Source organism: Alosa sapidissima, chromosome 12 (assembly GCF_018492685.1).
Source record: "Alosa sapidissima isolate fAloSap1 chromosome 12, fAloSap1.pri, whole genome shotgun sequence".
NCBI lineage: Eukaryota > Metazoa > Chordata > Actinopteri > Clupeiformes > Clupeidae > Alosa > Alosa sapidissima.
This window is the reverse complement of record NC_055968.1, coordinates 6,558,700-6,572,672: the sequence shown is the minus strand read 5'-3', so window position 1 is coordinate 6,572,672 and position 13,973 is coordinate 6,558,700. Positions and strand designations below refer to the sequence as shown.

Genomic DNA, 13,973 nt, shown 5'->3' with positions numbered 1-13,973 from the left:
GGAATTTTAATTTCACGACGAGAATTCTCGGTCTAACCGTCCATGTGCCGTTGAAACGGTGTAAATAGGCGACCCATCAGGCCAGCACTATAACTCCGAGCGTGGTAAACAAAATCGGATATTTCAGGCAGTAAATGCTCCCGTTAAGAACCAAACCAGATTTTGTTCAAATCTACAGAACTATGGCTACTGAAAAATGTAAGGTTCATTTAGCAAATGTTATTTTGAAGTGTTAAAAAACATCGTTGTTTTAGAATTTCTGAACAAAAGTGGTGATAATTGCGGGTGTTACGATACATGAGTAGCATGGAAGAGGCTTCACAGACTTCTTAGACTAGAACGGATAGTCTAGGTCAGGGGTCGGCAACCTTTTTTGCCTATAGAGAGCCACTTTTACCATTTTTTTTTTAATCTCAGAAGAGCCACATAAAGACGGTTACAAAAAAACGTTTGGATATTTAACGTACAGTTACTTTCATTCAACTTTTTAAAAGTAGGCCTAATGTGCAAGTAACTTGAAATGTAAAGTGGTTGCTAGGATACGGGGACGCTGGCGAGACACGCCGCTCCGTCTGGCATCATGTTTTTGTTTGTTTTTATGTAATGTTCGTAATTTTATGTAATGTCATGTTTATATTTTGATAGTTTTCGTGTTATTCTCTTAGTCCTTTTTACTGCTTTCAAGTCGGCTGATGTTGTTAACGTCAGTGCATTGGGAGCTTGCTATGGCTAGCTTTTGCCCTGGGCCTCTTACATCCTTCAAATCCATCTGTGAGCCGGTGCTGCACTTCGCTGTCTGGTCAAGGGGATTTCTCGGGACAGTAGCTGGAGCTACTCTGCAAAAGATCTACCGAGGCCGCCGAGCTGTTTCTGACCTGTGAGCTGCCATGCCAACTGGAGTCTGGATTGAACAGACTAACGTTAACGTTAACGTTGAAGAACTCTGCATTACGGACCAACAAACTGTCGCTGTGTTATAGCAGCTAAGTCCACCGAGTTGCCGATCGCTCACGACTTTCGGACTGGTTTGCTTCCAGTAATCTCCAGACTAACAAGGCCTAACGTTCACGTTATCTCCAGACTGCCAGTGAGTGTAAAGAACTTTGTTGGCGTTGCATCGGTTGTGGAGACACAGCTGTGCGCATTTTCACGCGAGTCATCATTGCCCTTGGACATTTTCAGCCGGCTGGAAATTGGACTAATTTTATTTTTATATTTTACTTATTTTATTTATTAATTTGTTTGTTGTCTGTCTTGTATGCCTTGGTGTCACAGGTACGCTGGCGACTACGCCGCTCCGTCCGGCATCTTTTGCGTTTGTTATTTCTTAAATGTAGTTCTATTGGTGTCACGGGTACGCTGGCGACTAAGCCGCTCCGTCCGCTATTGTCTTTGTTAGTGTATGTGTCAATGACAATGTCTTATATGTGGAGCGCTTTGGTTTGCACTCTGTGCATGTTAAATTGGTATGCAAAGTAACATCATAGTTAACAACACAACACTCAATTTTCGTTGACATGTCATTGGCGAAATTGAACATTATACCAGATATTAGATTTGGTGATGGCCTTGGAGTCTGGCTGGCTCATATTCAGTGAGGTGAAGTTTCATGCAAGAATTCAGGCTGTCACCATTTAAGGGCAACTCCACTCAAAACTGTCATATCCATAACGGCAACTAAATAGGCTACCATGGCATTGTGTTGGCGTTATGGATGTGACAGTTTTGCGCGAAATTGCCCTTAAACGTGAGCGCAGGTTTGTCTTTATATTTTTCATATGTGAGAGATTTCTCACATGCAAGTGGAACCGAACAGGGTTAACACAGCAATACTACTCGTTGCAGTGTGCGATATATAACGGTCAGTTCATTTCGCGTTTTCAGAATCATCAATATTACATTTTACAACCCACTAAAATAAAATACATTTTAATTAAATACTCATGAATTATTTTCAAAAGCTGAGCCGCATAACTTAAGGAAGAGAAAATCTGGTTACGAACCAGATTTTCTCTTCCTTAAGTTATTTTGGCCTCAGATGTTGAATTTTCACTCGTGAAGAAGAACCTGCCCAATAGTCTAGGCCCACGTGTCATTTAAATTAGGCTATTCTTAACTTTCTGATTAAAACTTCAAAGAAATGACATTAATTTGATGCATGTACTTAAAATTCTGTGTCTCCTTGGTTGGTTTGGCCATGTTTGTGGTAAATGTTTGTGGCAGATTTGCAGCAAACATGTGGGTGATTTGTGGGAAACAAATGAGTTCATTGGCAAATTTCTGGCAATATTTTCTAATGTTGGCCGCTAGAGGCACAGAAGTTTGCCAATGTTGGCCGCTAGAGGCAAACTTCCAGCAAAGTTCTGGCAAAAATAAATTTGCCAATGTACTGTAATGGCACTAGTGGCAAATGTGTTCGCCTGTGATTTGCCAGTGAACTTCTGGTGACACCTAATTTGCATATGACATTGCTGCAAATTTGCTGCAACATTGCCAAAAGTTAACCCGACTGTTTGTCAGAAACCTAATTTGCCTGTGAAAATATGACCTTCCAGCAAATTAGTTTGCCAGAAACCTGAAATGTATGTACTCAGAAAATAAGATAGGCCAAATTACTGATTAATTGTTGCAGGTTTTTCTTATCCCTGTCATGTGCAGGACCACTAAGCATATTGCCCCTCGAATGTATTTCTGTATTGTCAATCTTTAACTGCTTCAGATGTAAAGAATTTTGGGTTAACCCCTGTTGTTATAAATGTGCTATATAAATAAAGTGACTTGACTTTAAGCTGCAAATGTTTGTGATCATGTAGTCCTATCATGTTAAAGGAGAATTCAATCGGTTTTTCCTAGCTCAAGATGCTGCAGCCAACAGCTGTGGTTGTGCTACACTCTGGGCAGGGACAGGCAGGGATGGCCCTCTAGTACAGTACGCTGTGTTTGGAGAATAGTCTCCCGCTAGATTTTCGTGTAAAATTTGATTTTTCTGCATATTTTGTTAATATAGAGTCTACAGTGGTCCCCAAACTACGGCCCGCCACTTCATTTTGGGTGGCCCCCCAAAACATGTCCGTGTTACATAGCATCTGGCCCGCATGGGAGTATGACCAAAGATCCTTGATTACTAGCAAGATAGAGCAACGTAATTCGTTACTATTGGAGCACAACGGGACAGTTCCGGTCTGCATAAGTGGGAGTGTCACCTTACGTCACTAAATAAACGTTCTCTCTTAACAAGCTATAAAAACAGATAAACATAATTGTGTTCACATTATTATTGTCTATAATCATATATGATACCAATGAATCATTTTTTAGGACATGATATGAATAATTTAAGTAGTCATGTGAACCGAGCTAGCTAGCTAGCTAACGCTAGCTTAAAATGCTATACAAGTGGATGGGATTAGCTATGGCAATACAGCTATGCGCTAACAAGTTACTAGTAGTTGAAAGACTTCGCTTAAACTTAATATACTGTTGCAAATTCGCTTGAGTATAAACTATCCACTTTAACTAATGTCAGTAATGTTATTCAGCTAGTTGTCATTTCAAAGAAATTACACTTCTCCGTTTAAAATGTTACCTTAGCTAAGAGGCTAGCTAGCATGCTAACAACCGGACAGTAACTGGCAGCAGCATGGTTTGATATTAAGTTATTTTATTACAAATCCTAACACTAAAAAAATACACTTTTAGGCTTGAAATGATCCCAGACACTTACAGATTATGACAAAAATGTCCAAAAAACCCTCAACAAATCCAGAAAGACATAATGACCAATTTATTGGTAAAATTCCACAAGTCTCCATTGACATTAGTACAGCGAGGGTTTACTCTGGTTTGCATAAAGGGGGATTCCCCCCCCCTCCCACTTGCAATAATCGAACGCGGAAATTGTCGAACGTTTGCGCCTCTCGCTCCGCTTTAACCCTCTCTGGTACCTCCGTAATGTCCCCCATTCATTCTCTATGTCCACTGGTGGTTGTTTTGGCGCCGTTTCGCGTTTGCCATCGAAAACGGAATGAAATGTAGACCTACCTGCAAACAATGTAAGAGGCCTATCATGCTGACTGCATCAGTGCTCAAAGTATTCTACAAGTTTATCAAATAATTGTTAATAACTAACTAACTTCTATTCAAGTCATATTTCTGGGACTTGCTGGGATATTTTTTTCTATATTTTATTCACTCGTTCAAATGTTCATACAAATTCACAAAGGGTGAGTGAAAGTGGTCATTTCAGATGTTTTTGCCAGCACTTCATAAAACTCTCATAGTTTGAGAACTTCAAATTATTTGTAGGATATTGCTTGTTCACAACTTGAACTGTGTATGCAAAGACACAGAGTTAAGAGTTCACACATTTTGAATAAAATACACTTTTGGGACTCCCTGCTAATACTTTTGGGAATGCTATTTTATATTAGTATTATTTCATTTGAGCTACATTTTACACTGATATGGCATGATTGCAATATAAACACAGCTAACAATGGTATTAAATTGCAGTTGCCTATGATTAAATGTAATGGAATATTCAACTAAGGTAGACTGCTGTTGTTCACAGCACTAAGCTATTTATGGTTACTAATATACTCCGAGTCTCTGGCCCTCTCTTAGAGCCAGGCATAGTGAGCTGGCCCTCGGAAGAAAAAGTTTGGGGACCACTGATATAGAGTCTAAGGAACAAGATTTTTTGTCTTCAAATTTTCATGATCCATCTTTAGTGTTTTTATCGTATGTTTTAAAATAAGCGATTATATCTAGTCCGAAAAGTGATTTTCACATTTTCTTCTAATTTTTTGACAATTAATTCCATTTCCAACACAAAACCTGCAGATAATGTAGAAAGGTTGTGGTAAAACAATATCCATAGTTTTCAAACTTTGCGTGTCTGAAAAGTGTAATAACACCTCCTCCCTTGTTGCCTATGTCAAAAACTATTTCTTAATCTTTGCTTTTCTTGATGCTTTCCTTGACCTGCCATGTCATATTGTCTACCTTAAGAGAAATTTGTCTTGGAAATAATCTATAATAGTACAGGCAACACAGTACACCACTAGGTGTCATAGGCATGGGTAGTTAAGTAGCAGTATAGGCAAAATTAACAAACAAAAGAATATAAGGTACAAACAAACCGACAAACCACGGATAGTTACAAAGAAACAAACAGACAGAGACAAACCACAGATGGCCCTCTCACAGCCTGAACTAATACAAAAAACAAATAACCAGAGTTTCCGCTAGGAAAAAATGGTGCCCGGTCAAAGTGACCGGCAGAGGTTTCGTTTTCCGGACATTTTGATGATATGCCGGTAAAATATCCTATTATCGCTTCTTAATTACCTAGTCAAGCTGAGGAAAACTGGAGACAGGCTATGTAGCTTAAAGAATGACATAATCAGGCTGAATAGAATGCAACATGTTCATTAGCCTAACTTACGTAAACATGCCTAACAATATCTAGCCAGTATATACTGTATGTTTTCATGGACAGCAAGAGTCCGCTTCGTTCATTGTTTTAAAAAGGCTACGTTGTTTGTTGCTGCTACCCACGTTATCTCCAGTGGTTTCACTGTTTAACTTGCACAGATGCGCACACACAAGAATAAGCGCTCACACCACTACCCCCTAAGGCAATGCCTCTTTATTTGATAACAATATATTAAGACATGTTTCCTATTCTGGGAAATGTTTAGTTTCTTTTTCTTTCGGTCCGCAGTTCATTGTGTGACAGTGTGCTAGCTTCTATAACTACCATGTATTTTTGGATTGCAGGTTACCCAAATAAATGGATAGAACCAGAGGCAGTTACAAACAGTCAATATTTTATTTAGTCTCGTTGCTTGTACTTGGCAGGTAACAAGATGTAGATTAATCAACATACAGTAAATCATGACGAGGGACAAGAAAACAAAACACATAACATAGGTCCAGAGGACCAACCCAAGTAATTAGTCGTACTGCTAAAGTACAACTGACAAATCTTCAGCCATACGTGATTACTAGTATACTCATGCACACGCTAGTGTAGCACTGCAAGCTGCAAAACGCTCAAAAACCACATGTGGATATCAAGAGAAATCACACAAGGAACGAACTTTGTATCGAAACTCAACCATTAAGAGAGTGTTCACACCGCAAGCTTTTAAGGGCAGAATAATGCCAGATATACCCTCACAATAAAGCTATCCCTGGGTTAGGCCCACAAGACCAGGACAAGGGGGTAGGCCCAATAAGGAGCCAACAAAGGAGAACAGACATAAACAAACAAAACAAGACACGTGGCTTCAGCTACCTTAGTATATAAACCAAAAACAAACAAAAGAACTAAACAGAGGAAAACAGTGGTCAGACTACGAATGATGATCGGTTGTAGATCTACAACAGATTATTCACATTAGCAGATATTGCACATTTTCCTGATACACTATAAATACATTACCCCTTTAAATCATTAAGACTATCCCTATTAACAGGTATTGCACATTTTCCCAGATACACTATAAATACATCATCATTCCTTTAATACTCACAAAAAGACAACATTGAGAATGACAACTACAGAATAAGAATTAGCTAGTTAAAATAGGGCAGTAGCTCATTGACCACATGAACACAATAAGGATTAGTAAGGCAGTGAACTGCCTACCTTGGCTGTGACCGCCGTACAGTACCACCGTTTCCAGAAGGAAATTGGAATGGAAGAGGACCCACGTCAACAATGGGGGTATTAGGAATAAGGCAGTATGATTACATTACACGTATAGTAGCATGGCTAACTAATAACATAGGCCTACGTCACGGTCAGATTTTACCTAGGCGAACGTGCTTAAAACCATGCTGTATTGCATATTGTATTGCATTGCAGGGGGCAGCCGTGGCCTACTGGTTAGCGCTTCGGACTTGTAACCAGAGGGTTGTCGGTTCGAACCCCGACCAGTAGGCACGGCTGAAGTGCCCTTGAGCAAGGCACCTAACCCCTCACTGCTCCCCGAGCGCTGCTGTTGTTGCAGGCAGCTCACTGCGCCGGGATTAGTGTGTGCTTCACCTCACTGTGTGCTTCACTAATTCAAGGATTGGGATAAATGCAGAGACCAAATTTCCCTCACGGGATCAAAAGAGTATATATACTTATACTTACTTATACCTGGTCATCCCTTGTTAATCCCAATAGCAGGAAAGACTTTACATGTAGGCCTACGGGTCTCGCACTGCCAGTGAAACGAGCCAGGGGCTACGAGGAGTTAAACAAACACTAGTGAGCCGTACGACGGCTAATAACAAACACAGAGCGTAACATGCACGGCATACAATAGCAACAGGGCTAACCAGAAACAGTGAAAACCAAACAAACATAGCAGCTTACCTCCTAATGCCCAATGTAAAGTTTGGCCGTCTCAAATAGCGTGCCCTCCCCGGCTTGTGTCTTACTCCGACCAGCGACGGCAACGTGCAACTCAAACAATTCCTGGGATCATTTCCTAATTTATCAAAACGGATGTTACGGACTCATTACTCCTCATCTCATGCACCTGTAGGTGTCAGCCAGTGAACGTCTACGTGGGCTGACCCCATCACACTCACCCTGGCCACTAATGTTCACCGTCCCGGTGAACCATCTCAACTGTAGTACTAGCCGAACTAGATGTAGTCAAAGTAGTGTCCCCAGACGCAGCGGGTGCACAAAGACTGCGAATAGCAGACTGCGGTAGATTGAAGGGATTGCCATGTCACCCAGCTGTGCGTCGACTTGAACGTCTAAAGGGGTGTGTGGCCGCAAGGTCGCATGTTGTGCCAATGAGTGGTGGTAAGGGAGACAGTTCTACAGCATCAGGGGGTCCATGTACCCCTCCCCCCCCCCTCAGTAGGAGGTGTGGTTGGTGGCTGTATCGGGGGTGAAGGTGGGCTTGTACTGCTGGAATGGGATGGGCCTCGCTGGTTGCCTTGGGGGGCTGATGGCGGACTGGTGGTTTGAACAGGTATCCTCCAAAGTTCCGCTTCCTCAGGTTCAGGTGAGCTAGGTGTTTCCGCGATTGGCGGGGCCAGGTCTGGAACTGTGAGCAGCCGGAGAGGGGTTACCAGCAAGTCCAGTTCCTACGGGTGAACCGGGAACAGCACAACCTGGGAGTGCCTCGGGTATTTTAGGGACTGGTTTAATCTCAGTGCGATTAAGGACTTTGTATGGGCCACTGCCCTCTTGAGGCTTGAGTTTGTAGAGGGTACCTACCTCGTCAAGGCATTCAATTACTTCATAGAGCGTGGAGCTCCAGACATCCTGGATTTTGTGCCGGCCATGAAAGTCATTCCGGCAGAGTACGAGTGTGCCGTTAGGAAAGATGGGGGCAGGCTGTGCATGGTCTTTATGGGGCTGGGCTGCAGCAGCTTCCAACTGCTGGTGTGCATGGCTGTATGCAGTTGACAGGCGCTCTTTGTGCTGGACCATCCATTCCCCTAGGTCCATGTCAGAGGAGCTGGTTTCCGCCATACCCAGCAACTGATCCACTGGCAGTTGAGACTTGTGGCCGAACATGAGTTCATAGGGCGAATATTTAGTGGACTGAAGTACAGTGGTGTTGTAGGCAAAAAGGAGCTGGGGAAGTAGTTGTGGCCATTTCCTTTTCTGATCCAATGGCAGTGTTCTCAAGAGGTCATGAAATGTGCGGTTACTGCCCATTTCCCTCAGGATGGTAAGGGGTTGTTCGACTTTTCCGTACGCCATAGAGGGTGCATAGCTGATGTAAAAGTTCTCCTTTAAAGCACCGACCTTGGTATGAATGGAGTCGTTGGGGCACTCCGTAGGTGTAGAACCATTTTTCTGGTAACACTTTCACCACGGACTTGGCTTTCTGATCGACAGTGGGATAGGCTTGCGTGAACTTGGAGAACACGTCGGTTACCACTGACACATTCTCATGGCCACTACTTGCACGTTCCAGTATGGTGAAGTCAAGAGCTACTATCTCCAAGTGCCTGGTGGCAAGTAGGCTTCCTTGGAATGTTCTGACCTTGGGTAAAGCAGCTTTTGCAACCACACAACGTTCGCATTCTTCACACCACTTCTTGATGTCATGGTGCATCCTTGGCCAGTAGCACCGCTGACGGATGAGACTTGTGGTTCGATCAACACCCTGGTGACCATGGTTATTGTGCAAGTTGGTCAATACCTCTCTCCGTAGAATGGCTGGCAGCAGGAGTTGGAGTACCGTCGTCCTGGCTGGGGGCAGCTGCACCTCTCTGTAGAGCAGCCCATTCTTGTCTCGGATTCGCTGCCATTGTTTGACTAGCTCTCGCACCCCATCGTGAGCTGCTCTCAGTTCAGCAGTTCTTGGTGGTCGACCCCTCTTCCAAAAGTGCATGAAACTTGCAATGCAAGGGTCAGCTGCCTGTAGTACCTGCAGGTCCTCGGTGCTTCGAGAGACTGATGCTCCAACTTCACTCACTTGTGCCACCCGGGGGCCCAGCCCGGGAGGCACTTTTACTTGCACTTCAAGTGGGACTTGGATGCCTGGAGCAATTGTCCTGCCTGATACCCTCCCATGCTCGTTCACGTGCACCCCCCGGGGGCCCAGCCCGGGAGGCACTTCACCTTGTGGGGAGACACTGGTGCTGACAGAGTTGGCCCCCACTTCCAGGGAGTTGATCTGGGAGCTCAGCCCTGAGGTTTCCATAGATATGGAACTGAGCGGGGGTGCCGAGTCTGAGTTGGAGGGTGTCGGCAACCTGGAGAGCGCATCTGCATTGCGGTTTGCTGTGCCAGGCCTGTACTTGATGTCATAGTCAAACAATGCCAATTGAGATGCCCACCGTTGTTCAACAGCCGCCAGCTTCGCCGACTGCAGGTATCTGAGGGGGTTGTTATCTGTGTATACTGTGAACTTGCTGCCCAAAAGGTATTCCCGAAACTTTTCTGTGATGGCCCATTTCAGACCTACAAGTTCCAGTTTCATGCTGCTGTAGTTGGACATATTTCGTTCACTCGGGCGTAGGCCTCGACTAGCATATGCGATCGGGTGTCTCTGCCCGTCCCGTTCTTGCGATAACACCGCTCCCAATCCTGAGTGGCTTGCGTCAATTTCCACCACAAATGGGTTAGAAAAGTCTGCATATCCCAGCACAGGGGCATGAATCAATTTGTCTTTCAAGGCTACAAAGGCCTCCTCACAGTCCTTACTCCAGTGTGTTTCGAAGGGACCCCGCACTCGATCTCCAGGCTTTTTCCGAGTCCCCTCCAATGCCCCAACCAGCTTGTGTAATGGGGCAGCGAGGGCAGCAAAACCCGCCACGAAGCGTCTGTAGTAAGAGGCAAAGCCCAAGAATGAGCGGAGTTCTTTTACTGTAGAGGGCCTCTTCCACTCTGCAACGGCCCGGATTTTCTCCTATATTACATGTCCCAGATAGTTGACCTTGGTTTGAAAGAATTTGCATTTCTTCAGCTTCAATTTCAGATTGTGTTGCTGTAGTTGAGTTAGGACAATTTCCAAGCGCTGAAGGTGTTGCTGGACGGTGGTAGAAAAGATTACAATGTCATCAAGGTACAGTAATAACGCATGAAAACTCTGGTCACCAAAGATACGTTCCATTAAACGTTGGAACGTCCCTGGCGCATTACACAGGCCAAACGGCATCCTATTAAACTCAAACAAGCCAAAGGGCGTGCAGAATGTGATCTTCTCTCTATCTTGTTCACGGACTAAGACCTGATTGTACCCACTTGCTAGGTCTAAGGTGCTGAACCATTTGGCCCCGCTTAAGGCATCGAGAGTCTCCTCAATTCTTGGTAAAGGAAATGCATCCTTCCGTGTCTTCGCATTTAGTTGACGGTAATCAACGCAAAGGCGAATAGAGTCGTCTTTCTTTTTAACTACCACTATGGGTGACGCGTAGGGGCTACAACTGGGCCTGATGACATTGTGGTCCAGCAACTCTTGTACATGTCTTTTGATTGTGTCGTATTGGGAGGGCGGTAGTCGGCGATGCCGATGCCGTACTGGGGCATGGTCAAGCAAAGGGATAGTATGTTGGACTAGCGTGGCACACCCCATCCCCAAGGCTAAACGCACTGCTGTGTTTTTCAGTGACCGGGCTTCTTGCTGTTCTGGGACTGATAGAGAAGGCCAGGTAAGTTGAGAGAAGTTAGGAGTGGGGTCACTTGCAGTCTGAGTAGACTGATGACTACTTGCTCATGGCACTCAGCTTGCCTTTCGAAATGGACAGAGGGTGCAGTGGCAGATGCTGTGGCCACATACAATTCACCCAGAATGAGTTTGGGCCATAGCCACTGATCCTGGCTCCCAATATTGACGACTGGCACGTGGACACTACCACAGGTAACTGAGAGGTAGGCAGTTGGTATGAGCAAATTAGCAAGAAGGTGACCATTAGTGAACGATACTGGCTCCAACAGAGCAGACACAAGAGTGGGCCCTAGACCCTGATGACAAGACGCAGGGACTAATTTCATTGATCCTGCAGGTACTCTTATTGCTGGGCCTGACTGCACGCGCACTGGTCCTATTGGACCACTCTCCAACACTCGCTCTAGCTGCTGGCACTGGGATAGGGCTTGACGCCATGCATTTCCTGCCTGCTGGACATCAGGCGAATGGAACAGTGCACTGCCATGGTCTGTGAACAATTCTTGGTAACAATGGCGGATTATATTCATTCCTAAGAGGCCAGGGACAGACTCCTTATGAGGCTGAGCATTGTGGTCAGTTGAAGTTTTAACCACGAGGATACCCATCTTTGGGAAAGTTCGTCCGAAAAGGTGAACATAAGCAGGGTAGCCATTTCCTCCGCCCCCGACATGGTGGTCTGTGAGTAAGAGGGGGATTACAGCAAGGAAATCAGTTTAAACAACACTTGACAAGCCAGGGTGTTGAGTGCCGGAACCTTTGATAGCCTCGTGCTCCTGCTCCTTGCGAACCGATGCCCAATGGTCTTCAACCACTGTTTTCCTCAACAAAAAAAAAAAACATAAAAATGAACAACAATAAAAGCTAACTAGCATCAGCCACGGTAATGAAAATCCACAATAAGAGCAAGCAATACCAATACAAGCAACCTAAGTAAAAGCCTCTAGCTTTTTAACCCTGCTCGCAGCGCCAAATGTGACAGTGTGCTAGCTTCTATAACTACCATGTATTTTTGGATTGCAGGTTACCCAAATAAATGGATAGAACCAGAGGCAGTTACAAACAGTCAATATTTTATTTAGTCTCGTTGCTTGTACTTGGCAGGGGTAACAACATGTAGATTAATCAACATACAGTAAATCATGACGAGGGACAAGAAAACAAAACACATAACATAGGTCCAGAGGACCAACCCAAGTAATTAGTCGTACTGCTAAAGTACAACTGACAAATCTTCAGCCATACGTGATTACTAGTATACTCATGCACACGCTAGTGTAGCACTGCAAGCTGCAAAACGCTCAAAAACCACACGTGGATATCAAGAGAAATCACACAACTTTGTATCGAAACTCAACCATTAAGAGAGTGTTCACACCGCAAGCTTTTAAGGGCAGAATAATGCCAGATATACCCTCACAATAAAGCTATCCCTGGGTTAGGCCCACAAGACCAGGACAAGGGGGTAGGCCCAATAAGGAGCCAACAAAGGAGAACAGACATAAACAAACAAAACAAGACACGTGGCTTCAGCTACCTTAGTATATAAACCAAAAAACAAACAAAAGAAATAAACAGAGGAAAACAGTGGTCAGACTACGAATGATGATCGGTTGTAGATCTACAACAGAGATTATTCACATTAGCAGATATTGCACATTTTCCTGATACACTATAAATACATTACCCCTTTAAATCATTTAGACTATCCTTATTAACAGGTATTGCACATTTTCCCAGATACACTATAAATACATCATCATTCCTTTAATACTCACAAAAAGACAACATTGAGAATGACAACTACAGAATAAGAATTAGCTAGTTAAAATAATGCAGTAGCCCATTGACCACATGAACACAATAAGGATTAGTAAGGCAGTGAACTGCCTACCTTGGCTGTGACTGCCGTACAGTACCACCGTTTCCAGAAGGAAATTGTAATGGAAGAGGACCCACGTCGACTATGGGGGCATTAGGAATAAGGCAGTATGATTACATTACACGTATAGTAGCATGGCTAACTAATTACATAGGCCTACGTCACGGTCAGATTTAACCTAGGCGAACGTGCTTAAAACCATGCTGTATTGCATACCTGGTCATCCCTTGTTAATCCCAATAGCAGGAAAGACTTTACATGTAGGCCTACGGGTCTCGCACCGCCAGTGAAACGAGCCAGGGGCTACGAGGAGTTAAACAAACACTAGTGAGCCGTACGACGGCTAATAACAAACACAGAGCGTAACATGCACGGCATACAATAGCAACAGGGCTAACCAGAAACAGTGAAAACCAAACGAACATAGCAGCTTACCTCCTAATGCCCAATGTAAAGTTTGGCCGTCTCAAATAGCGTGCCCTCCCCGGCTTGTGTCTTACTCCGACCAGCGACTACAACGTGCAACTCAAACAATTCCTGGGATCATTTCCTAATTTATCAAAACGGATGTTACGGACTCATTACTCCTCATCTCATGCACCTGTAGGTGTCAGCCAGTGAACGTCTACGTGGGCTGACCCCATCAAAATTGTGCCGGAAATTATCCGCGGACCAGCAATCTCCTCGTCGAGGAGGCCCTAACCCTGCAGATCATAAACAGAGAAAGCATAGGCCTACTGTTTGCTTTGGGTACAGAGACAGTTGCATGTCCAGTGTACACGGAGAATGACAGTGTCTTGGAGCGCCCGCAACTCCACTTCCAACGTCATTCCGATATAGATACGCTTTTTATCTGGTGGTGGTGGAGTTGACTGGACATCTGAGGCTTCAGACGTTACCAATTTATCATCATCCATCGCGTCTGGCCTCTGAAAAAACGTTTAAGGCTA

General features: G+C 44.3%; 1 protein-coding gene across 1 annotated transcript in view; it reads left to right on the top strand.

Moving 5' to 3' along the window:
• ttc14 (tetratricopeptide repeat domain 14) overlaps positions 1 to 13,973 on the top strand; it is an 86,171-nt gene that overhangs the window by 723 nt on the left and 71,475 nt on the right. The gene's annotated exons all lie outside the window — the stretch shown is intronic.